Here is a 24,247-nt window from a genome sequence, read left to right as displayed (position 1 = left end):
TATTGGAAATATTGAAATAACTATGATCCTCAAAAACCCAAAGACAAGATTCTTAGGGTAATTCAGCCCTTTACAGGATCTATTTAGTATTTCGTTAATCATACATTCATAATTTGGGAAAACATTGTTAAACATTTTCTTTCATATAGATACCACATTTACTGCTTGGACAAGGTTGATTGCTCTTCCAGTTCAATAACAAGAGAGTTATCAATAAAATAAATTATCTGTGGAAGTATCCCAAACAAAGGCATGCATATTGGCTACACTCAGGTCTCTATGGAAATACAGAGTGGCTCAGAAAGCCCATGACCAAGAAGGCAAGAATTGGGTGGGGTATACAGTCTAAAAAGAAGAAAGCAGCAGAGACTATAAAAAGATTGATGTTCTGTCTTCTTACCTCATGATTTCTGCCTGTTGGCCTTTCCTTTCCATTTTATCACTCACCTAAGTATACAATACACTATTATGTGGGGGTTTTTTGTTTTTTTGTTTTAGAAAGCAAGGCCATTCTCTAAGCATGGTAAGAATACTGCCATTAATTTTAGTTTCTGTAGCCACCTGTGTCATAAAATACGAATGTTTAACACTGTTTGCTATGTATTTTTAGTATTCTTGCTATGGAATAATGTCATGATTGGAAAAAATCTAACTGTTTACCTTGTTTATGTTTTTATCTGATTGTAAAAGCATACTGTTCCTAACATCCATCACTAAGGTCATAAGTATATACTAGATCTTTTATGATGTGGACCTCAGGCTCCCAGAATTAGTCATGATCCATGAATCATACACCACCACTGGTCATCACCGATCCAACATCAGCCCTTCTTCCTAGTAATTTAAAAGTATTTATCATGAAATTGATCACAAATACTATTGAGATAATTATGAATCACAAAAATATAAAAGGATATCTGAGGATACCTCAAAGATCATCAAGATTTTGCCCAAAAAGGCAAAATTTTATATTTGAAACATATTTTGTTAAACCTTTGGCTCCTTTTGGTATTCTCAGATGACAAATAGTTCTTTATCAATACAGAGACAGCCACTAAAAGCTACACAAATGAACAGTGAGCATACTTACACTGTGTCCATATTATCAACTCAAAGACCTGATCATAAAGTTCAAGGCCAGGGAAGGATGGAGAAATCAGCATGGGGATATCCATTCTAAGAGTATAAAGCAGGAGGGATTATAAACAGATTGACACTGGATAAACACAATCATGCATTCTGTCTGCTTGCAGGATCCCTCTCCTCTTACTACATTTAAGAATACAATATCACATTTTGAGCGTGTGTGGGTTTTTTTTAAGGTAACAGTAATGGCTCTGACGCTACATAGAATATGGCCTATCATTTTAGTGCATGTGGCATCCTAAATACTCAACTCTGATTGAATTACCATATACCATTGGTACTCTCTTTGTATGGTTATGTCTTGACTAGAAAACGCATTATTGATGACTTTCATGTTATGTTTTATCTAATTGTTAAAGTCAACTATTCTTAACCATCTGTTGCAAAGAGCATTGGTGTATGATACACAACTTCTGATGTGGACCTCAGTCTCCCAGACCTGTAGTCATGATCCACAGCTCATACGGCACCACGGGTCATCACAGATCCAACATCAGACCTCCTCCTCTCTATTGATTTATACATGTTTATTCAGTGATGATAGGTCACTGAGGTAATTATGAATCACAAAAATTTAAAGAAAGGATCCTTGAGTATAGTTTAGACCTATACAGGAACATTTGTCACACTCAGAATCTTTTTGTCACACATTATTAACTGAGCACAGTTTTGTGAAACATTGTGTTTTATCTACCTGTGATGGTCACCATTTGGCCATCCTTGCTTTTCTAGAGAGCGATTATGTCATTAGCACAGAGAGCAATTTTAGAAGCAACTGAAACCAATACAGGACCACTGACTATACTCACTCGGTTTCTAGTCTGTGAACATAAGTGGCAGATCACGAAGCTCTCAACAAAAGGACAACTTAGAAAATCAGCTGGCGGGAATCCATTCTGAGAGTGCAAAGCAGAAGAGAATATTCAAAGGTTGACATTCTGTCTGCTCATCCAGGCACTGTGCTTCCCTGTGCTAGCCCCTCTTCTCATCACTCATGTAAGTGTTCAGTACTGTATGATGTGTTCTTCCTAGGAAAACGAATGGCCATGGGCGTGGCTGCACCCAGAATATTGCCAAGGATTTTAGTTTACACATTATCCTACATCAAGAATATGAATGGACTTCTATGCTTGGCATAGATACTTAGTATTTTGCTGTGAAGTTATGATTTGAATTTGGAAAGGCTTAATTTAATTTGTATTTGATCCAATTTTATAATTATTCTGTTGCTAACTTGTGTCCATCAGATCATATGTGTGTGCTATTTTATGATGAGGACCTCAGACTCTGAGACCTGTAGTCATGTTCCACGACTCATACTGCACCACTGGTCATCACAGATCCAACATCAGCCCTGCACTTCTTTATTATTTTACGTATTTTGCTAAGCAGGCCCCATCGATACAGAACCAGCCCTTCCGACTCTAAATCAACACAACAATACTGACTGTACTCACACTGTATATACATATTATGAACCCAAGTGCTGATCACAAAGCACAGGACCAATGGAGAATGTGCAAATCACATGGCGGTATCCATCCTGAAGAGTACAAAGAAGATGAGATTACAGCGAGTGACGCTGTGTTTAGTCATCTGTGCATTCAATCTGCTTTATCTCGCTTCTTTCCTCAGCCCTCCTCTAAGTGTGGTTCATACTACCATGTGTTCTTGAGAATTCAAATGGCTGTTGTTCTGATGCAAAGGAGCATGCGCTTTAATTATTGTTTGCAAGGCACCATCAATAGTGCTATCAGAATAAACTTGACTTTGTGTAGTCTATGTTGGTATTACTCTGGCCTGTGGAGATACTTCTCAATTACTAAAAGCTCTACCAATTTGGTTTTACTAATATTTTTATCTAATTGTAGAAAGAAGCTACCACACATATCTTCTGTCAGGGTTCTGGGTAAAAGCTAGATAATTATTCAGAGGACATCAGACATACACCATCAATGGTGATAATAAATAAAAAAAAAATTAATCAGGCCTCTCTTCCCTATAAAATTCTAAATGCTTGTTGAGCGATGGATTACTGGTAATATTGACATAACTATGATCCTCAAAAACCCAAAGAAAAGATTCTTAGGAGAATTCAGCCCTTTACGGGAACTTTTTTTGTTAATCATATATTTTTAATTTGGCAAAAATTTTCTTTTATATAAATGCCGTATTTACTATTTGGACAAGGTTGATTGATCTTCCAGTTTAATAACAAGGATGTTATCAATAGAATAAACAGTCTTTGGAAGTATCCCTAACCAAGGTAGTCATGATCCGTGTCTGATACACAGGAAGTGGTCATTATTGATCAAACACCTGCCCTCCTCTTCTCTCTTATTTTATTTGTGTTGATCGCTAGTATTATTGAAATTATTATGAGTTAAAAAATACAAGGACAAGATCTTTGAGTATATTTCAGACCTTCTCGGAACTTTTAGCATGATGAGTATCTCTTTTGTTACATATTGTTAATTTCTCAAAATTTTTGTGTTTGATAAGCCTTGTGTTTGATTAACCCTTTAGGGATAGTTGCTTCTTTAAGCTGGTAGTTATTTGTCAATACAATGAACTACTTTGCAAACAAAACTAACACAAGAAGAGTGACGATACTTACACTGTATCTATACTACAAACACAAGCAGCTGATCAAGAAGATCACAACCAAAAGCCAGTGTAAAAATCAGCCTGGGGGAGGGGTATCCATTCTGGGAGTACAAAGCAGAAGAAATTACAAAAACCATGGACGCCGGGCTCACTCCTTCCATGAATTCTCTCTGCTTCTCTTTCCCCTTTTATCTACGTGTACATTAGACTATATCTTATTCTTCTGAACAAAACAAATAGCTGGGACTCTGACCCTACTAAGAACATTGGCTATAATTTTAGATCATTTAGCAATCTCAGATGTACTGTCAGTAAAACTACTTTGTTTTAGTATATTTGATTGGTACTCGTCCTGTGGGGTCACATCAAATTTAAACATGCCTTTCCAACTTTTTTCATTTTTTTATCTAATTGCAAAAGTGGACTATCATTTTTATCTGCTGCTAGGATTTCATATATAATCTAAATATTTTATGATGTGGACCTCAGACGTCCAGACATGTAGTCATGATCCACGAATCATATGCCACCCATGGTCATCATTGATCCAACATCATCCACATCCTCTATTAACATATATATAGCTATAGAGCAATCAGTCAATAGTGCTATTAAGATAATTATGAAGCACAAAAATATCCTTGAGTATACATCAACAATCTACAGGGCCTTTTCTTCTGCTACCATTTGGTTCATTAAAAATTATTAATTTGGAAAATGGTGTTAAATATTGTTTTCTACAGAAGCTTTACCTACCATTTGAGCAAGGTGGGTCTTCCAGAGGACGAGTAGCATTTCAACAATAGTTGTGTGTAGTCATTCAAAGTAAGCAAAACCATGGCATGAACACTGACTACAGACAACTGTGTCTATCTTAGGACTCTCACAGCCAAGGAAGAATATACACTTCGGGTGAGGGCTATCGACTCTAAGACCACAAAGCAGAAGAGAACATGGAATCACTAATGTTCACTTTGTGCCTACTTTCAACTAGCCCTCTCCTTATCACTCTTCTACGTAACATTACAATGTTTGGTTTTTGAGAAAACAAACAGCCACGGCACTGAACCTAACAAGAACATTGACTATAGTTTTAGGGGATGTGCCATGGCATCCTCAGGCATCAAGTCCAGAGGAAAAACTGCTTGGTGTACATTTTTAGGACGCTTGCTGTAAAATTACATCGACTGAAAAAATGGCTTCCAATTTAATTGTACTAACATTTTCTTTAATGGTAAAAGTAAACTCCTCAATTTGTCATTAAGATGATGGGTATATACAGAGTATTTAATTCTATAGATCCCAGACTCTCAGAACTGTATTCACAACCCATGACTCATGGGGCATCAGCGGCCATCGTTAATCCAACATCAGCCCTCCACTTTCCTATTGATTTAGTTTATGACCCGATGAACACTACCACTACTGAGATAACTATGACTCACAAAGATCTAAGGAGAAGATCCTTGAATAAACTGAAGATTTCCAAAGATTTTTTTTTTTGCCATGATTAGTGTCCTTTTTATTGCACACCATTAATTATCTAGGAAAAAAAAAAACATTTCATCATTGTGTATACCCGTGTGCCATATTAACCCTCTGGCAAGGGCTGTTCTTCTCAAATGATTAGTGTGGTTCTTTAAATCAATACATGAACTGTCACTAAAAGAAATCATGACACAGCACAGGCATGTTGACTATCCTCCCACTGTGTCTATGCTCACATGAAAATGATAATTTGTAAATCGACTTAGGGAAAGTCCATTCTGGAAAAAAAAAAGCAGAAGAGAATATGAAAAGATTGGCATTCTATCCACTCATTCATACTCTCTGCTTGCTCGTCTTACTACTCTCTTTTTATATGAATTGCACTACAATGCTCTCATTGAGAAAACAAACGGCCTTTATTCTGACTCTACCGGGAACATTGCCTATAATTTTAATTCACGTGGCATCATCAGCCATCACATCTGAATGAAGTATTATGTTTGGTATATGTTTTAATAGTCTTGTGAAATTAAGTCTTGATTAGAAAATGCCTTTGAAATTTATTTTATCTAACTGTAGGTTATTTCTAATATTTGTCACTGACGAAAAGACTTTAAACTAGTATTTAATGATATGGTCCAGAGGACTCCAGACCTGTGGTCATAATCCACAAATGACATGACCTCAGTGGTCATCACTAATTCAACATCACCTCCAAATTCCCTAATAATTTCCAAATGATTACTGAGATAATTGTGAATCACAAAATAATCTAAGGACATTATTCTTCAGCTTACATCAGACATATATCAAGTAACTCTGACATTATACATTCTTGACATAGGAAAAATTTGCCAAATATTGTGGTCTCCCACATTTCACATTAAGCACTCTCTGTAATTATTCTTCCAAGTGATAACTAGGGTTTGGTCAATGCAGAGAACAGTGTTTAGAAGCAAGGCAAAACAAGACACGAGAGCTGAATATACTTACATGGAATCAATTCTACAAACACAATGAGCAGACTGTGAAGCTCAGATCAAGGGAGAATGCACAGGTCAGCTTGGGGTTATTCATTCTGAGAGTAGAAAGCAGAAGAGATTATAAAACAACTCACATTCTGTTTATAGACCCCTGCATTCCGTGACACTTTCTTTTAATCACTCATTTAAGTGTATTTTACAATATAATATGTTCTCTGCGAGAAACAAATAGCTATGGCTGTGACCTACCAAGCATCCTATTATTTTATTTGGCAGCCTCAATCATTCATTCTGAATTAACTACTGTGTTTGTTATGTAGTTTTAGGACTCTTACTGTGGAATTATCTCCTGCTCAGAAAACAACTGAACAATATTTAAAGTGTTCAATTGAAATAAAATAACATCACTTCCCACCTCTCTTTAACATCTATGTCCGAACACATACAGGTATAAGCTATACATGTAATAACACTGAACTCAGACACCCAGATGTGTGATCATGACCCATGACTCATGTGCAAACAGTGCTCATTATTTTTCCAATCTCAGCCCTATCCTTCTCTATGGACTTTGCTGAGATGATTATAACTGACAAGATCTAAGGACAAAAAGCCCCAGCATCTTTCGGCATAATTAGAATCTCTTTTGGTACACATTCTTAATCTGGGAAATTTTGTGAAACACTGTGTTTCATCCACATGTCGTGTTAACCCTTTGGGGATGGATGGTCTCCTCAGATGATAAGTGTTTTCTTTATTCTATCAGTACATGCACAGCCACAAAACCAAAATGAATCAACTAAAGAATATTGACTATACTCACAGAGTGTCTATATTATGATTCCAAGGAACTGATCATGAAGCTTATAATGAAGACAGGATATGTAAATCAACTTGGGGGGGGGGAAATCCATTCTGAGAGTGTAAGGAAAAGAAACAATAAAAAGATTTATAGTCTGTTCACTCATCCATGGCCTCTATTTCTTTGTCTTATTTCTTTCTTCTTGTCCATGTCTATATTATACTAACAGGTGTACTTCATAAGAAAACAAATAGCCATGGCTCTGAAAACAAAAAAACCATGAACATTGCCTTTAATTATGACTCATACAGACTCCTCAAACATGCATTGGTGTCTATTATTAATATTCTTCCTATGAAGTGACATCTTTATTGGAATATATGCTATAAATTTGTATTAATGTTTTAAACTAAATGTAAGAATAGATTAGTACTCATAACTACCAGAGTTGGGGGTGTAAGTTACATATTATGATGTACACCTCAGACTCCTAGACCGGTAGTCGTGATCCATGAATCATATGCCACCACCAGTCATCACTGATCTAACATCATCTCTTTTCTCTTAATTGCTATGTGTTCTTGAATAATTACTCATACTATTGAGATAATTATGAATCACTAAAATCTAACAGCATGATCCTCAAGTATAATTAAGACCTCCTGCACGATCTTTCCTCCTGTTGAGTATTTCTTATTATACAATCTTAATTTGGCAAATTTTGTTAAGCATTATGTTTCACACACTTGCATGTTTACCCCATCAGCAAGACTGTGCTTCCATATTCTACGTGTGTTCCATCAATACAATGGGCAACCTAAACCAAGGTATGAACACTAACAATACTCACACAATATCTATCCTACAAACACAAAGGCTAGATCGCGAGGTTCATTTCCAAGTGAGACTGTACGAAATCAGCTTGCGGGGCATCTTTTCTGAAAGTGTAGAGCAGGAGAGGTCATAAAACGAGTGATACTCTGTTCTCTTATCCATACATTCTCCCTACTTCTCTTGCCTACTTCTTATCCCTACGTGGTGGAGAAAACAAATGGTCATAGCTGTGACCATTCCTCCCATCTGTCCCTATGATCATGGGTAGACACTAGAGAGTTGTGATGTGAACCTCAGACTCCTAGACCTGTAGTCACAATCATAGACTCATACAGCACCCGCAGTCATCATGGATCCAACATCACCCCTCCTCTTCTCTGCTAAGTTCGGTACATTTATTGTTCAATTGATCACCAGTACCATTAAGGTAATTTTGAATCACACACAAAAAACAAAAAAAAAAACAAAAAAAAAACAAAAAAACTAAGGATAAGATCCTTGAGTATACTTTAAACCTCTACAGGATCTTTTTCAGTGATGAGTATATTTCTCATTACACGTTCTTAATTTGGCAAAATTGTGTTAAACATTGTGGCATGTTAAACACATGCCATAGCAATGTTGATAGCTGCTCTTCCTGGATGTTAAGTAGTCCTGTATCAATACAGGCACAGTCACAAAAAGCGACATAGATCAACCCCAGAGCACAGACTATACTCACACAGTCTCTATCCTGCATACACAAACAGTGTCTCTCAAACCTCAGGACTAAGGAGGAATGTGTCCATCAGCTTGGGGTATCCATTCTAAGAGTATAAAGCAGAAAAGAAATTATAAAAAGATCAACATTTTTCTTACTTATCCATGTATTCTGTCTGCTTCTCTTGCTCATTCTCTTTTATATCCCTCGTCTAAGTGTTCATATATATATGCTTAGCATCATTGCTCTGGAATTATGTCTTAATTAAAAATTTACTTCCAAATGTATTTCTACTTATATCTAATTGTAAAAGACTATTCCTAACATCTGTCAATAAGACCATAGTATACAGTAGATATATTATGATGTGAACCTCAGACTGCAAGACTTGTAGTCATAATCTATGACTCATACAGCACCCACGGTCATCATTGATCCAACATCAGCCATTCTCTTCCCTACCAATTTAAGCACATTTATTGAGCCACTGATCACAAGTACTACTGAGAGAATTTTGAGTCAATAAAAAAAAAAAAGGAACTAAGGACAAGATCCTTAAGTATCCTTCAATGTTCCTCAGTTTCTTTTGGAATGATAAAGACCTTTTCATCACAAATCCTTAATATGACACAACTTTATTAAGCCTTGTGTTTCAAACATACAAAATCTGCCACTACTGTTCTTCCTAAATTGCTCTAAAGCGCTCTTATTAATACAGTAAACACACTTTAAGTGCAACATTAGAATACAAAATGTAATTACACTATTTCTATATTACAATTTGAAACAGCTCATTATGAGGGTCATGACTGAGAGAATGTGAAAATCATCTTGGGAGCAGAATCCATTCTAAGATTACAAAACAGAAGAAATCAGAAAAAAAACCTGACCTTTTTTTGTTCATTCATTCATGTAATCTTCTTGCTTGCCTTACTGTCTCCTATCACTCATCTAAGTATGTATTAAGAATAAAAACACTAGACACAGGTCTGGCTACACAAAAAACTGACCTTTTTTTGTTCATTCATTCATGTAATCTTCTTGCTTGCTTTACTGTCTCCTATCACTCATCTAAGTATCTATTAAGAATACAAACACTAGACACAGGTCTGGCTATACAAAGTTGCTTATAATTTTACCTTATGTGAAATCCTAGGTCAATATATTTTAAATATATTAATAGTACATTGATTGTAGAATTGTTTTCCCATTTGTTTTACTTTAACCTATGAGTATTATTTACAGGCACTTGTGAGCTGCCATATTGGTAATTTAACCCAACTTGAGTCCTATGCAAGAGCATCAATCAAATTCTTTTTATCTACTGAGACATAGCTCAGGACCCTGAAATTATTTAAGTTGGAAAGTGCCTTACTAATATACTTTTTGTTAATATTTTTGCCTGATTGTAAAGGCTCATTCCTAGTGTCTGTCATGAATGTGAGGACCTTAGACAATTGGGACCAGTAGCAATGATCCACGGCTAAGATGACACCCAGAGCAATCACTAATCTAACAGTAACCCTCATCTATTCTATTAATCCCCATGTGTGCTTACTGAATACTGAATCATTTTACTAGTAATGGGGAGAGCCCTGTGAGTGGGAAAGACCTGGCAGTAAGACCCCAGAACGTTGCACGGCTGTTCATGCACCTCTCATCACATTATGTTTCACTCTTTCCTTAGCTATTGCTATTTTTTTACACATACTGACTAATCAGTATCCTATCTGACAGATATGCTGAACTTATCAGTCAGTACATACGCAGATATCATTTTGGAAGGCACCAAGAAATGACACAAAAATTAGTCTATATGCTCTGGACACATGGACCGTGAGAACAGAGAAGAAAGCAAACAACCTTGGAAACATGCATTCTGAGCGTAGAAAGCAGAAGAGATTAAAATGTAAGCACTGCATCCAATTATTTTTACATTTCTCTTTCAATGTCACTAATTGACAAGGAGTTCAATTCTACGGGAACCTTTTGGTTTTGTTTCTGTTTTTTCTTAAGAATGCTGAGCATGTAGAAGATCCTAACAAGCAGTTATATCAGTTACTTTTGCTGGAGTTTTAAAAAAGGTGACAGTTCATTTCTTTATATGGCTTTAGGGTACTGTCCTGGTTAGATCTTTGGTCAATGTGACACAAGCTAGAGTCATTTTGAAAGAAGAAACTTAAAATAAGAAAATGTTTCCACAAGACTGGCCTATAGGCCAGTCTGTGCTGCATTTCCTTGATGAATAATTGATGGAGGAGGGCCAGGTCCACTGCAGATCCCAGCACTCGGTACAGATGCTTGAGGGCTATGAGAAAGTAGACCAAGACAGTTCTGAAGGACAAGCTGAGTTGCTCCACGGTCTCAGCTTCAGGAACTACCTCCAGGTCTCTACCTTCCTTGAATTCCTCCCTGACTTTCCTTGATGAACATAAGCTAAAGATTAAATAAGTTCTCTTCTCCTGAGCTGCCCTTGCTCATGGTACTGATCACATCAACAGACACTCAACGTAAGGTATTTTATGCAGAATTGTAAAATTTCTGCCATGTATTTATTTTCCTAACTGTCAAAGAAGAACAACTGTCTTTGCTTTTGGGGCTATTTGTGCAATGATTCCTTAAGTAGTCTGAGGCATAAAAATATAGTGAAAATTGATTAACACACACATCCATGACTGTACCTAACATCTGTACCTAGAAGCCAAAGTATAAAGCACAGGCTTAAGACGTAGATCTCTGTGACCAGTAGTCACAGTCCATGATTCACATGCCACCAGAGCCCTACACATTTTCATTAATTTCTACATTTGTCTACCGAAATCCTTATTGCTTTGTAATAATTAGATAACCAATTCGATTTATAAGAGCTTACAACTGATATTCTTAAATAGGCTTTAAGCTATATAAAGGATCTTTGCTCATTCAGTGTGTCATCATATCCATCCTCATTTTAGAGACATTAATAAAATTTGAAATGTTACATCTATCATTAAGCATGGGTGTCATTCTTGAGTCATATGGAATTCATTTAAGAATAAGGAGAATTGATCATATTAATCCAATAACATGAACTATATTTACAGTCTCCTGTGTTCTCAAGGCCCAATGCCCAAGGCTAGCCATGGACCTCCTGGCAAGGGAAGAAGGGTAACCTGGTTTGAGAATATCACATACAGATGAAAAAAAAAAGATTGGGCAAATAATTACATTTTAATCAATGATATTTGTATTGTTTGTTTTATCCTTCGCTAATCTAATTGCATGAAAGCTGAAACTTTCTTCTGGGGAAAATAAATATGAGACTTGGGTCCATACTATAAGAACGAGACTATCATTTTAAAACTGGACAAGGATCTGGTCAACTTATTTGTAACGGACTTCTGAAATTTGTGTGTACTATTAGTATACTCTGACATTATTTTCATACTATGAGACTACTATGCCCTTTCTTATTTCTTCTGTACTAGTCTACTTATAAAACCAAAACTAAAACAAATGAATATAAGATGACATACTATATCACTGCTAATTTCTATCCCACAGCTGGACACTACATGTGTTCTGCTGTGGACCTGAGACTCTCACACCTATTGTCAAGATCCACACAAGATGATGATCATACATCATCAGTGATCAGCACTGATCCAACATTGCCCCTTGCCTTCTCCTACCCTCTTTGTATTTATATTTCACATTTGTCTCACTTGAGTAAACATGTAAATACAAATACTTGCATGAATGTTCATCCCTCAATCCTAGCACTAGATCCACAACGTCTCAATAGGCCTGATAGGAACCTATGCCTGCCTCTACCAAGACAGCAGTGTCTTATCAAGGCCCCTGAAAACAAGACAAAAACTTTGACTTACATCAGTTGCTGAACTCCTTACACAGAGGGATAGCGCAGCCATGGACCTCTCATCCAGGAAATGATGTGTTAATCAGCGTCCATCCAGGGAGTACAAAGCAGCAAAGATAATAAAGAGTGTGTCCAATTACTGTGACATTTTTCCTTTTGTTGTTTGAGATTCAAATTGTTGTAATAGTTTTCTTACAAAATCAAGTAGTGTTTAAAATCAAGGCTTTGACCATCACAAAGACTTAAGCCATTAATTTTACTGTATAGATCACCTCGGATAAAGGTGATATAAACCTTTAAGCTAATTCACTCTAAATAGATTTTTGCTGTATCTTAATATGTGGTCAAATTTTTTTTTTCATAATTGCTCAATGCCCTAAAGAACTTATCTGCATTTGGGTGTTTATTTATGTCACGATTCAATGATCAACTATAAAATGATGAGAGTTTGTGACTCTAATCCCTAATATATATTGCACGTGCCCAACATTTAAGCGCACCATGAGAGGGGTTTTGAGACATCTTACGCTATGGACCTCAGACCTCCAGTGATGTAGTCATCGTCAGTGACTTATAACCCCGAAACCCCTGTCATCATCGGCCCATTTTACACTTCCTCTTCTCCAGCAACAGAATGCATGTTGATAAACACATACATTCATTAACAGTTCAAATGGGAAATAATGATTTTATTTTGTCCTACACTGGTATCCTTGGCTGGATACATTTTATACTCTATAGTAACATAGAGCATGGAACTGACCAAAGCAAGAGCAATAATTTGGAATATTACTCACACAGGTCTTGTGGCTTCATGTGAACATAGAAGGAAGGTATAGAGTATATGAGCATGGGCCTGTGTTTAAATTCAGACAGGAGCCACTGGATCTGTGGGATGAGTACACAGGATGATGATCACCTGATGAACTCATTTAAGGAAACTTTGTAGAGCCTTTTCTGGAGGAAGATATAAACCTATGGTATACCTATGTGTTTTCTTTAGTAAGATTAAGTCTTTGGATCTGGTTCAGTGTGTGGTAGATATTTTTTTTAATTTTTAAATCAAGTTTTAAAAATTGACAATGTTGATAGTCACTTATTGTTCCCATATCTAGTGACCTCAAATGAGAGTTGAAACATTCCCGATTCACGTGTTTTTTAAGAACTGAAAGCACAAATTACATACATGACGAGAGTTCTACATTGTGCCATATACACTGACTGATACCTGGATAACCGAGAGTTCTACATTGTGCCATATACACTGACTGATACCTGGATAACCTGGATATTTACTTACTGAATGGCTAACTGCTCAACACATAACAACAAATCACAAAAACCAAGCCACAAGTATCTTAAATTAGATGTAGGATTTCAGAAATCCACTAACCTCAGGCTAGGGGTCTTATGTCCACATCAGAAATCCTTAGAAACTGTGCCATTGTACACTGACTAATTCAGGCATTGTGAGTCCATTCTGGGAAATAAAACATAGGTTATGATAATGGAACCACTGTGGTTCCTTTTTATATCCTTTATATCCTGGTTATCCTTTTTATAGATGAAGTCTTACTAAGTACACATAGATAGTAGGATGAGAATTATTAGGTTAGAATGGGCCTAGTTTTTCTCAGTTAATTTTTACTCCCTGAATAACAAATAGAATTAAATCTATTTAAAAAGAGAAATTATTTTTGTCTCTTATAGTAGTTCTCCATGGGACAACAGTGTGTGTTTCCTTAGGAAATAGGATAAATATGGATGAGTTTAACCTGAGGGATCATGCCACAGGTCTTCGTGGTCAAGGACAATGGCAACCATTATTCTGTGTGTGTAATCATTGAGTGATGACCTACTTGTGTATATATTTGCTCATCCATCTCTTTTGTCATATATCATATTTCAGAAGAAATTGAGAAAGTCACAAGTTAACAACACAGAAGAAAAAACAGCATCTACCTATAGACAAACATCCCAAGCAGAGCTACAAGTGATGGCTCACACAATCAGAGAGCCCAGAGGGCTGAGGCAGGAGAATGATAAACTGGAAGCCAGGCAAGACTGCACCATGAAATAAAGAAGATGGTAGTCAGGAGTGGAGGGAATGCTACAGAGGGGAACCAAGGGAAGTCAAGAGTGAGGGGAGAAAGGAGGGAATGACAAAGAAACAAAGGAGTCAGTGAGGAATGTAAGCAAGGATTTGAAAGAGAATACGAGAATGAGAGAGAATAGAATAGAGAAAGAATAAGGTGAGGGATTAAGGGAAGGAGGAGAGAGAACACAGAGGGAGACAAAAGGAAAGTGAACCTAAGAAAGGGATTAAGAGGGTACACCTTGAGATTGTTTTTAAGATTACAGGAGACAAGAAAAGAGAAAAGAACAGTGGAGAGAAAAAAGAAGGGACGAATCAGATGGAGAGAGGAAAATGAGGATGCTTTAGAAGGAGAGAAGGAGAGAGAAAGGCATGTAAGGAGTGGGGGTGGGGAGGCGGGAAGGAATAGGAGACAGGCTGAGGAAGGGACACAAAAACAATGCACAAAGCTGACAGAGCCTGAGTCTTCTTTTTCTTACTCCACATCAATCTCCCTAGTGTCCATGTCCTCCCTTTGTGTCTATGCATGCATTAATCTTCATTTGCTCAATTGCATTTCATCTTGTCCATAGACTGAAAATCTGGACATTACATCGCAGCCAGAAGCACCTCAGTTTCTCTTAAAAAGTCTAACTGCATGCTTACCAACAAGGGTCAAGAGCTTCACCTCTGTATGCTGAACCATAGCACTTCAGAAACATTTGCAAAAGTAATTACTATTTTACTATTTGTTCTTTAAAAAGAACATTATCTTAATTTGCAAATAGGTTAGTATATAGTTTCACACGTTGGTCAACTGGAGATAATAATTATCACATGCAGAACAACGTCAAAGCCTACCTCTAAATTCCCTTCCCAGGCCCAAATGGATTAGCCCCTCACAAGCAGATTTTGGACTAACAGCATTCCTTAGTTTACACTTTAAAAACCCACGATTTTCTTATTCAAAGCCCCCACCTTTTATTTCCATTTTGTTTTCTGTGTTTCACTGATGACAAAATTTGTAATATACTGAGGGTATAGTTCAGTACCTGCCTGGTGCAGAGAAAGATAAAAGAGAGCAAAATAATGAGGGTCTACGTAATCCTAATTGTATTTCGAGAGCTACAGCCCACAGAGGAAGTGGGAGACTCGCTTTACATCCCCCGAGACAATATCTTCCACGACTTCATATCAAGTCAAGCTTTCCTATGACCAATAGCACAGGTTCTAAGGATTTCTGCTGTGGACATAGGACCCCGATCCTGAAGTTAGTGGATTTCTGAAATCCTACATCTAATTTAAGATGGTTGTTTCCTTGAAAATTAATACAAACATCATTGAAAAACTGTGAGGGGCCGAGTTTATTTGCCTTGTCTGGAGTCATGTTAGACTGGATTAACCATATACCTGTAACATAAGAAAAGGTCCTCACTGGCCTGCACGTTGGCTTGGTAATTGAGAAAATAATGTGTTTTGTCTATATTTATGAAACTCTTTATAGCTGTCAATGCAAATATATTGTGCAATATTAATACAAGATTATATATATATATATATATATATATATATATATATACATGTGTAATTAAATTATATTATTAAGCATGCTTTAGAACTTTGTTGATTCAATGGGTCATCAATTTTAATCTTATAGATATTAATAAACTGTGTCTATGACAGGTTGTATCTGTCATTAACTATGGGTGTCATATTTGAGTAATTTGTAATTCACTTAACAATAAAAAAAAAAAAGCAGCCAGAGTAACACAAGACCATGAACTGTACTTACATGGCCTACTGTGCTCCCAAGAACCTAGGCTGGCCATTGACCTCATGAGGCAGACAGAAAGGTAACTCAGCTTCAGAATACACACAGAGGTCAAAAGAAGAGATTATAAACAATAATAAACAATTATAAGTAATTATGTTATAAATTATGTTAGATTATACTCAATTACTTTTCATTCAACATCCCTTGCATTGTTTCATTTTATTTTACCCCCTGATTATATGAAGCTATAATACATTCTTTTTAAGAAAATAAACAGGAGACTTAGTTCTTACCCTAATAAGAATTTGGGCCACCATTTTAAACAGCACACAAAATACTCAGCTAAGGGGTCCTAGCTCTGGAGATTGACTTGTGGATTTCTGAACTTTGATATTTGTAGGTTCAAATGACTACTTGGCATTATTTTCGTAATTGAAGAACGCTTTGCTGCTTTCATTTATTATATTTTAATCTAATTATATAAATGAATTTAAACATGGGAACATAAAGATTACGGTAACACACTATATTCTGGAGTCATGAGGTACTGTAACAATTCACATGTTTCTTAATACAAGATTCTCATTGGCTTCACTAATAGAGATAATAATGTACTTTTTCTAGATAGAATAATGCTACTCCAATGGTGATTCCGCAGATACAGGACAATATATTAATGCCAGATTATATTATAGGTTCAGTAATAGAAAGATTAATTCATTTAATTTTAAAAATTAAACTGAGGATTGGGATTGAGATACAGTGAAAATTTGAACAGACACACACCTGCTCACCTGGAACATACTGTCAGCATAGACTCACAGGGAAGCCCTCTTCAACTGGGATTTTATTTAGTAAATAAGCAACTTAAATAACTATTTTGTTCTTTCCTTGGTGTAAAAAAAATGCAACACATCTCAAAACAACAAATACTTCTCCAAATGTTACTTGCCTCACAACATCGACCTTGATTAATTCATGGTTAGGATGCAATGCTTCATAAATATATTAGTAACGATTCTTGTTGCATTAAATACCTTTCTGGAAGAGGAATGACCCATTTGTTTGTGTTCATTTATAGGGTTCTTGGTTGATTTGTACAGTGCTTTAGTACACAGAAGACCAACAGTACAGCCATGTTATTTTTGATTGCTGGATTAAGCTCATATCCCAAAGAGATAATAAATGGGATTTTTCACAATGGACCTCAGAGCTACAGGGCTTAATCAAAGTCCTCCGTGCAGACACCCCAGGGTACTCCTCACTGATCCATAAAGCAATCTTTGACCTCTTTCTTTTTCTTTCAGAGACAGTTTTGTTTACTGACCCATTCCTTGCCTCACTGGCAGCAATAAAATAAATATTCATGAATTTTAAAGAAACAGCCAAGAACAATAAGTTCGTTTGGAGCTGAGGTCTCCTTATAGGTTCTTTTCTCAGTGCTTAGCTCTTTCCCTGACCTCTTTTTCCAGGGGCCTCCAGTGAACCATGGATGGATCAATTCGAATGCCTGCCTCATGGCCATTGCATCTGTCTCTCTTTCCTCTTCCTGTGTGCTGCTTTGGCTGTGCAGAGCTGCCCAATAGCACTTGGCAGGATAATGCAAACATGATAATAACTGCATCTCCAACACAGCGCCCCATAACCTGAGATAGATACGGAGTACTTGAAAGGTGGCCACTGCAACGGAGAAATTGAATTTTACATTTCACTTCACTTTAATTACTTTATATATAAGCAGCCATGTGTGTATGGCAGCAGCCATATTGGATGTGCAGCCTCAGATTCTGTGAAAAGATAACTTTTAAATAAACTGCAGTGCACAAATAAAAGAGTAATATATGCCGGTGGGATTCATAGCAATAGTTTCATAACATATTTGTATCATTAGTCTGCAGATGGCTAGGCTTAAGTAATTCAATAAGCACTACAAAGAAATCAGCCCTGATTGACAGGCATCTTTGATATAGTTTGTAGTCATAAAGTATCTTACCTGCAGCAGCAACAGGAAATGCCTCTTCTCAGAGCGAAATTCAGTCAGCTAGGGTCTCGATTCTGTGCTGTACAATACCAAGTTTTAAAATAATGAGCCATTTAGATTTAGATCATTTTACAAGACACTAGTTTGATACTAAAATATTCATGAAGTAAATTCCCATTTTTCTCATTGACCCAAGAATAGGTCACCTTTTTATTTATCTAGCTATTCATTTTAAATGGTAAACTGAACCAGGGTCAATCCATCACTTAGAAACAAGAATGATCAAGATTGTGCATACCTGCCTATGGCTCCCACCACAGAGGCAGAGCATAATCCCTTTCCAATTGAATATTTTTGAAGAAGGGAAAAAAAAAAAAAAAAAAGAATGACTATTCTGTATACTCAGCTAAAATGTACACATAGCACACATTTATCAAAAAATAAATCATAAAAACAGAAAATAAAATGAAACCTGACCTTTTTTTTTTTTTTTAATTTAAAGACAAAATAGTCTGGAGGCTTTCTTTTGTTTTTAGTGAGAGGCGGGGCGGAGACAAAGGGTCAGTATGTAGCTCAGGTTAGCCCAGAACTTGTGGTCCTTTTGCCATCTACATGGACATCCCTCCCGGGGTTCAGTGTTTTAAAAATGGGCAATGATGGTCTGTGCGATGCTTCATGAGGGCCCACACTCCCAGCTGTTTTAATATTGACCCAACTGTGTCTCTCATGCCTTAACAATTTCTCATTAAAAAAAAAAAAAAAGAAATCAGTCTATATATGCGTAAACTGATCATCCCTGGGCCAATACCCAAGAATCCTGACCGTCGACTCTAGTCCGGCTTCCTTGTTGGAACCACAAGGCCACTTTTCGAAGACAGACCTCAGAGTTTCGCTGTTTACATCTTTACTGCCACCTGCGATTTTGCGCTGGCCCGGTCTATGCCAGCAAGACTTATTCAGTGTGGAAGCCAGCATGGCATGTAGTTTGGAAAATGGCCAAAAAAGTTAAAATTTAACTAATCGGACTTTGCTGCTCATCATAAGAGAAATCTGAACATTGAGGTCTGTGCAACTCTTAGAGAAGGAGCTGTTCAAAGAGTTAGAAGGATTCATTCATTCATCATGTGTTTATTTCCTTTTTCATTTTACCTTTCGGAAACAGTCTCATTATATGGTTGGGCCTAGGCTGGAACTCACAGTAATCATCCTGCTCCCGCCTCACAAGTATTGGGATTACTTACAAGCAAACACCACCATGATTCTCCCCTGTCCATACTGGATTCAGACAGGGAGCTACTCTTTTCCTTACTTATAATAACAGCAACCATCTTCATGAACCCTCCTGAAAATGGGCCAAAGCATTAAGTTCCATTTGTGCTCGTCCACTCATTATAAAGTGATCTATGTTTCTCAGGCATGCTATGGTGCCACATTCTTTTCAGAAGAAAACTAGTGCGTGCAAGAGATCTGTTGAAATCACCCAGTTTCAGCGTTTGGGCTTTGACGACGCCCATGTTTCAAAGTTGTTAGTCTTTGAGGTTCTGTTAATTGTGCTGTTCATCGAAGGGCCTTCATGTTAGTGTGTTATTAGAATGCCTGTGCTGTTATTAATGGATGTGCCTATTTATATTAGTGTCACTACTCTGATATCATGCTGGATACGGAACTTTGCTATAGAGGGTTCATGGTACGTTTTGAAACAGTCATGCTGTAAGCGTGTCAGCACTCACCCCAACAGCGATGCTGAGGGGACAGCTAAGAGGACACCAGTCTCTGCTGCGTTAGCCCCTTCCCTAACTACATGAGGCAGTGCCTTTTGCCTTGCACTGATGCACTGATTGACACAAGAGTAACAAGACACACAGCAAAAGAGAAAAACCCCGAAGCACATTTCCCACACACGCTCATGGCCTCACAGTCACAGACCAGGCTTAAGCAAGACACTGAATTCAGACAGCTCATCAGAAATGCAGACCCGTTATGCTAGGCTTTTAGTCAGTCACATTATTCTTGACTCATTCATTGATTCACTAACAATATAATCAATATCCACGAATTAGGGGAAGAAAGATACTTGAAGATACAAATACATCTCGACAGTGCATACCCCACAGAGCTGCAGCCTGCCCTTTCTGCTGAGAGCCTCAACATGGCGAATCTGAATGAATGCACCTCTGGGCACCCCATCAGTCGCTGTCACTCACACAGCTGTGTCTGGGCCCCCTTCACTTAATAGCTATATTTTTGAAGGCGGCACAATGAACTACCATCTCACGAGAAGATTCAGTGTTTCATTATATTCTTCCCTTAGTGAGGAGACTGTAAATACAATACAATGCAGAAGTGCCTAGGTTCATTATGACCCAAGTCACGTTAAAACATTCTGAAAATGGCTGAAATACGCTCATCTTTTCTATCCTGGGTTTGTGTGGAAGTGAATCCACCCTGATTAGAACACTATCATCACTGGTGAGCACCTGGCCACCTCTGAACCTGTTCCCTAGGAACCATTCTATGGACATGATAGCAACCCTTTCCCGGCAAGAACCCGGAATTGACTGGCACTTACTTCAGTGTCTTCCCCTTATCTAGCTGTGAACAGGCAAGATCTTCCCCACAATGCAGTGGTGGAGCCAGACCAGCCATCCTCATTCTGGGGGGTAAAAGGCAAACACTGAAGTGAATTAGTGTCGCGTGGCTTTTGAGAAGGAACAGCAGGTGGGTGATCAATTAGCCGTTCCGGTCGGACCACTTGGGAAGTGACCATTCCTTTATATTTGTCACCCTATGGGACTTAGGAGCGAGAACAACACTTTATATTTATGAACCTGCATTAAGTTTTTATTTTAAATAATGTAATGAACACCACTGAACCCAGCAGTAAAAACGAGAAAAATAACTCTAATTATTAGGAACATCTGGCGTGTTTGTTAGCAACATACATAATGGCAAGGTTGTCATTTCCATTGAACTTTGTGCAAAATTGGAGGTGACAGATTTACCATATGGTACAACCTCTATGACGGCCCAAGCTTAACTTTCTTAGGAAACAGTGTGCTCATATGTGCAGGTACACATTCATGTAAGTTGTGTTCTTGTGTGTGTGTGCCGGAGGACAACGTTGGGTGCCAGTGCTCTGAAGGTACCATCTTGTTTTTGTGGTTAGGTCTCTCATTGGTCTGGAACTGCTCAGGCAGCAAGGCCTAGCCTCTGCCTGCCCCTGCCTCCCCAGCACTGGGATTACAGGTACACACCATCACATCAATTTTTTTTTTTAATTTAATATGCCCTGGGGATGGAAACCAGGTCCTGGAGATTTTAAGGCAAGTGCCTGACTCAGTGATCTCCTTAGCCCTTGTTTGACTCACTTACTACTTAGAGTGTTTAATTTCTCATAGGGTAATTTTTTTAGCAGAAAAATTTAAAGTTTACAGCTATAAAAACAGCACCAGAACACTAATAAGGTAAATGCCTAAATGCTCCACTGGAAAGGCCAAGAAAAATCTCTGCCTTCCGATGGATTTCAGGTGTCGATGGTGTAAAGTTTTCCACTAGTGCACCAATGCTGAATTAAAAACAAAACAAAACAAAACAAAAACTGGTGGAGATACAAATTTAGGATTGTGTTTCTTCATAATCTCACTGCAATAGTGGTGAGATTATGTCCTGAGTGGTGCATACTGTTATGTCCTGAGTGGAACTTATGCTTTTCCTATGCCACTCCTCAAAGGTAGCAAACTTACTTGTGTTTGTTTCAATAAAATTGCCTAGATTTTATTAGGGGATGGCGAATGGGACAGACTCATTGTTGCTCTCTCTGTGTGTGCTTCCTTTACTCACTAATTACAGAAATGTATCTTCTCTTCCTTGGCATGGGGCAAATTGCCCCAACGTGGTTTCTTTTTCAGTCATCATGTGACTTCTAAGCCTGGTAGGCACCTGGACTAGTAGTCTCAAAATTACTAACAGGCCAGACCGCATTCAATGCTTTAAAAAGTACATGTATAGCGCTGATTTCTCTTCAAATTTGTTTCATTGTGGGTGCATGTGTGCGTACGTGCCTGTCTGTCTGTCACTGAGCTTGTGTGGAAATCAGCGGACAGGTGTAGGAGTCTGCTCTTCTCTGAGGTTTCTGTGGTGGACTTCAGATCACTAGCATTGGTCACAAGTGCCTGTACATGTAGAGCCGTCCCACCTGCCCTATTGTGGGTTTTTGTTTGTTTCATTGCTTTATTTTGTTTTTGTCTGTTTGTTGTTGGGTTTTGTTTTGTTTTTAGGGGAATGTAACCTTGGCTGGCCTTAAGCTCCTCCAGATATTACTGTCTCAACCCCTTAAATCCTAGAATTGTAGGCATGTGCCATCTTGCCTGGTCAGACGTGGTCAGACGTATCTTTCTCATTTCTTTACTCATGGGCTAATTTTATTATAGGAATGTAGATTGGGCCACAAACCCACAAAGATCAGGCTTTAGTCCTCAGATGTCATAAGGGTTTAATCACTGTCCTCTGTCAGAAACTCTATGCTCCTCATCATTGGCCCATGCTGGGTGTTTGCTTCATTTATTCACTGGTTAATATACAACTAACAATACACAGTCCCCAAAACAAGGTTTTGGGTTGGGGCTCTTTTCTGTTTGAGACATTCAAGTCATACTGCTTCTATCACGGTGACAGGAGGTACACTATGGATGGTCAGCATCTGTTTGGGGTCAAATCCACCTCAGTTTTTGTTTGGTTCTATTTCATTTGTTCATTCATGTCAAAAAGGGACCACAAAATGTAATGAAGCTCCCATCTCCCATATTCCACCTCATCGGCTCATGGATATTCATACGGGACATCGCCCAAGGACTAAAATGTTGGGAATGTCAGCCCAGAGTAGCACTGGGTTCTGGGGGTAAGTTAAATACCCACTCTTCTTTTAAAATCATTTCTGTTGTGCCAATTTGGATTAAACATGATTTTGTAAATCACACTGCCTTCCCATGACTGGCCCATACTTAGAGAAAGTTATCTGTCTTAAGTATGTGACTCTTTCTCATTTGGAAGTCAATCAGCTGGCACGGGTAAACAAAGACTCCAAACAGAGACCATCAACTAAGGGTCTTACCTTTATTCTCGACTATGCTCCTTACTCAGGACAATGGCTCCAAATTAAATAATTAAATCAGGGGTCCTATGTCCACCACAAGAGGGAAAAGAAGATTTAGAATAAATTTAGAATGTAATGGGGTGTACCAGAGCTACATAATAATAAACTTTACTATCTAACCTGGGGTTTTAAATATGATAAACATGTTAGACATCTACTTTACCCAAGAGTTTCTACAATGATTACAACCATCTGTGAGTCAGTTGCTAGCTGATGCACTTTCCCTTTTGTTAATGAACAGTGAACACCCAAGCCACTGTTTTAACAACAGCTATTAAGACTCTAAATATGAAAGAAGGTTACAAACTCCAGCCTACTTTCCTTCCTATTAACAAGTGTTCTTGCTTTTTAATTATCCTTGGCTTATTATACTACCTGTTGCAAAAACAGGTATGTCTTTCTTTACGTATTTGCTTCCTACTGATTCATTAATTCTCTTGAAGCAACACCTTTCTTGTCACTGAACCGCAAAATCCCCCAGAGAAACTGACTAAAATTTTCCAGCTTCTGCTCAAAGATATTTCTACACCAAACATTGCAAGTTTCTCACTGAATAAAGGCCCTCAAAGTTATAGCCGACATTACCAAAAGTGCCGACTCTGATAGCTCCACCAACAGGCATCACAGACAGAGGCAAGACTGCCTACTGTCCAATAAGGCTTTCTTGAGTTTATGTGGCTAATCATGGATTGATAAGTAATGATTACTCCATCACTATCCTTTTTTCTTTGTGGAGCAAATGGATTGTATTGTTTATCTCTGATGGCCTCTGGCTGGAATATGTGTATTAATCAGCAGAGTGACTTCTTGTCAAGCGTTTCCTCATGAAGGGTGTCTGTCTGTCCCT

General features: G+C 37.7%; 1 long non-coding RNA gene and 10 other non-coding genes across 60 annotated transcripts in view; all 11 read right to left on the bottom strand.

Moving 5' to 3' along the window:
• LOC110551793 (uncharacterized) overlaps nucleotides 1-24,247 on the bottom strand; it is a 68,054-nt gene that overhangs the window by 13,713 nt on the left and 30,094 nt on the right. For 25 of the 50 annotated variants that reach the window (XR_009593124.1, XR_009593128.1, XR_009593130.1 and 22 more), the window contains 16 exons: nucleotides 23,359-23,424; nucleotides 20,818-20,901; nucleotides 18,261-18,327; nucleotides 16,286-16,355; nucleotides 13,813-13,899; nucleotides 12,430-13,307; nucleotides 8,582-8,666; nucleotides 7,877-7,964; nucleotides 7,048-7,139; nucleotides 6,235-6,319; nucleotides 5,199-5,296; nucleotides 4,510-4,681; nucleotides 3,764-3,854; nucleotides 2,604-2,689; nucleotides 1,956-2,042; nucleotides 1,091-1,176 (listed from right to left, as the gene is read on the bottom strand). This is a non-coding gene — a long non-coding RNA (uncharacterized LOC110551793). Of the gene's footprint in view, nucleotides 1-400; nucleotides 448-660; nucleotides 835-1,090; nucleotides 1,177-1,955; nucleotides 2,043-2,603; nucleotides 2,690-3,763; nucleotides 3,855-4,509; nucleotides 4,682-5,198; nucleotides 5,297-6,234; nucleotides 6,320-7,047; nucleotides 7,140-7,876; nucleotides 7,965-8,581; nucleotides 8,667-12,429; nucleotides 13,308-13,812; nucleotides 13,900-16,285; nucleotides 16,356-18,260; nucleotides 18,328-20,817; nucleotides 20,902-23,358; nucleotides 23,425-24,247 lie in introns of all 50 variants that reach the window. The other 25 variants (XR_009593090.1, XR_009593095.1, XR_009593096.1 and 22 more) reach the window with 19 other exon arrangements.
• Nucleotides 749-818, bottom strand: LOC132655541 (small nucleolar RNA SNORD113/SNORD114 family). The gene has a single exon (XR_009593335.1). It is a non-coding gene; the product is annotated as a small nucleolar RNA SNORD113/SNORD114 family (small nucleolar RNA).
• LOC132655544 (small nucleolar RNA SNORD113/SNORD114 family) lies at nucleotides 1,565-1,636 on the bottom strand. The gene has a single exon (XR_009593338.1). It is a non-coding gene; the product is annotated as a small nucleolar RNA SNORD113/SNORD114 family (small nucleolar RNA).
• On the bottom strand, nucleotides 2,420-2,491 carry LOC132655552 (small nucleolar RNA SNORD113/SNORD114 family). The gene has a single exon (XR_009593346.1). It is a non-coding gene; the product is annotated as a small nucleolar RNA SNORD113/SNORD114 family (small nucleolar RNA).
• LOC132655539 (small nucleolar RNA SNORD113/SNORD114 family) lies at nucleotides 4,232-4,303 on the bottom strand. The gene has a single exon (XR_009593333.1). It is a non-coding gene; the product is annotated as a small nucleolar RNA SNORD113/SNORD114 family (small nucleolar RNA).
• On the bottom strand, nucleotides 5,049-5,120 carry LOC132655591 (small nucleolar RNA SNORD113/SNORD114 family). The gene has a single exon (XR_009593384.1). It is a non-coding gene; the product is annotated as a small nucleolar RNA SNORD113/SNORD114 family (small nucleolar RNA).
• Nucleotides 6,696-6,767, bottom strand: LOC132655589 (small nucleolar RNA SNORD113/SNORD114 family). Its single transcript, XR_009593382.1, has one exon. It is a non-coding gene; the product is annotated as a small nucleolar RNA SNORD113/SNORD114 family (small nucleolar RNA).
• On the bottom strand, nucleotides 7,502-7,573 carry LOC132655550 (small nucleolar RNA SNORD113/SNORD114 family). The gene has a single exon (XR_009593344.1). It is a non-coding gene; the product is annotated as a small nucleolar RNA SNORD113/SNORD114 family (small nucleolar RNA).
• Nucleotides 8,147-8,218, bottom strand: LOC132655548 (small nucleolar RNA SNORD113/SNORD114 family). The gene has a single exon (XR_009593342.1). It is a non-coding gene; the product is annotated as a small nucleolar RNA SNORD113/SNORD114 family (small nucleolar RNA).
• LOC132655546 (small nucleolar RNA SNORD113/SNORD114 family) lies at nucleotides 8,928-8,999 on the bottom strand. Its single transcript, XR_009593340.1, has one exon. It is a non-coding gene; the product is annotated as a small nucleolar RNA SNORD113/SNORD114 family (small nucleolar RNA).
• On the bottom strand, nucleotides 12,950-13,024 carry LOC132655590 (small nucleolar RNA SNORD113/SNORD114 family). The gene has a single exon (XR_009593383.1). It is a non-coding gene; the product is annotated as a small nucleolar RNA SNORD113/SNORD114 family (small nucleolar RNA).

The sequence above is a fragment of the Meriones unguiculatus genome, chromosome 7 (genome assembly GCF_030254825.1).
Source record: "Meriones unguiculatus strain TT.TT164.6M chromosome 7, Bangor_MerUng_6.1, whole genome shotgun sequence".
NCBI classification, from domain to species: Eukaryota; Metazoa; Chordata; class Mammalia; order Rodentia; family Muridae; genus Meriones; species Meriones unguiculatus.
This window is presented reverse-complemented; position numbering and strand designations above follow the sequence as displayed.